Here is a 1,855-nt window from a genome sequence, read left to right as displayed (position 1 = left end):
AATAATAATAATAATAATAATAAAAGGGGTAAAGCAGACCTTGGATACATGCCTTTTCGAAAAAAGAATGGCAGAATTAAGGCAAACAAACTTATCTTGTATATAATTTTCTCTGTTTTTCTGATAATTCGTTTTCTCATAATCAGTGAGAACTGCTAAGTGAAGTGACCTTTATTTATGGTTCAATCTGGTATTTCTAATGTATTATTGAATGTCAAGATCTGATATTTCTTCTGTATTATCAATAGTAAAAATATATAGGATAAATACTGGCTGTCCAGCTAGATAAACCGACCAGGCTGGGAAGTTAAGTCTATATCAGGATGATATTCTTTATTGTCAAAAAGACTGGTACTGCGCAAGTGGGGGACGGGTGGAAAAGGGGAAAAAAAAAAAAAAAAAAACCCACCCACAAGAAGAAAGCAAAATGCAATGAATTACAGTGTGCAAAATTGCAAATATTCAAACTAATAGAGCATCACAAAACGGCAAATTACGGGAATTCTGAATCACAATGCAAAATGAAAACGCAACTTTATGGGTAACACATCAAAAAACGAACTTTCACAGACAACTTACGGTGTAGTCTGCCACGGGATGCTTATACTCATCTCACACACTAGACAGTTATCAAGCAACACCGCTACAAATTGGGGTTTCACACCACACAGCAACATTATCCCATTAAGGAAAAAAAAAGAAAAACTCCTGCACGAGTCTCTGGCACCACATCGTGCAATCGCGCCAAAAAAACAAATGTAAACAAAAAAACAAGAGCGAAATGGGCAAAAAAACCCAAAACATCACACATCAAGGCAGCAGCAAAACGACATGAGCCCAAAACAGTACATGATACAACTCAGGAGATATGATAATTCAATAGTATGCAAGACAGTCTCGCTGATTATCTGATTATGTGAACGAATTATCTGGTTATGCAATAATAATAATAATAATAATAATAAATAATAATAATAATAATAATAAGAATAATAATAATATAATATAATAAATATAATGATAATAATAATAACAATAATAAAAATATAATAATTAATAATAATTTGGACTGGTTAAGCAACATTGGGGCTGGTAAGTCGTTGGATGGGTGACGGATCTCCTCGGCGTTGATTCGTTGGGAAAGAGATCTTTATCACAACTTCCTCAGTCACTACCTCAGGCTGTAAATGATTACCTGTCCCCGATGGGTAGGGTCCAGCTATGGGTTAAATAGCAAAAACTCAGGAATGATGGAAAGAAATTAAGGATTAAACAACCAAAAAAAAAAAACAAAAAAAAAAAGACGTAAATGGAACCCTCTGGCAACAGAGGCGCTTCATCCGGCAGCCAGGTATTCAGCCCAATTGAAGGGGAAGACGGTGAGGTACTTGGAGGTCGTCATCCAGCAACTGACCACCACAAACGACAGTAACCAGCAACCTGAGACTGGAGCTACAGAAGCAACCACCGAATCTTCTGGGCAGAAAACAAGGAAATATGGAGATGCAACATCAGAAGCAGCCCCCCAATGGAAAGAGATACAGAAGATTGATCAACATCTGGAATGAGAGAAATAACACCCACAAACAGAACAGAGGCTGGCAGACCAAGTAAGGAACATAAAGAAAAAGAACAGGCTCTCCACAACGAAAGAGAGGAACTGGAAAGAGACACAACACCCAGCAACGAAGAACACGAAGACGAACTAAGAGACAAATACCTCAGAAGACGGACAGGGATGATGAGCTACCAAACAACGACACACGAAGAAAGAAAAAGTAATAGAGAGGACGGAATGGGTGGGTAGAAAAGATCAGACAAGGGATGAAGCCAGATACAGAAAGACAGAGATCCC

Source organism: Macrobrachium nipponense, chromosome 1 (assembly GCF_015104395.2).
Source record: "Macrobrachium nipponense isolate FS-2020 chromosome 1, ASM1510439v2, whole genome shotgun sequence".
In the NCBI taxonomy this organism is placed as follows: Eukaryota; Metazoa; Arthropoda; class Malacostraca; order Decapoda; family Palaemonidae; genus Macrobrachium; species Macrobrachium nipponense.
The sequence above is the reverse complement of the archived record's forward strand: the minus strand, read 5'-3'. Positions refer to the sequence as shown.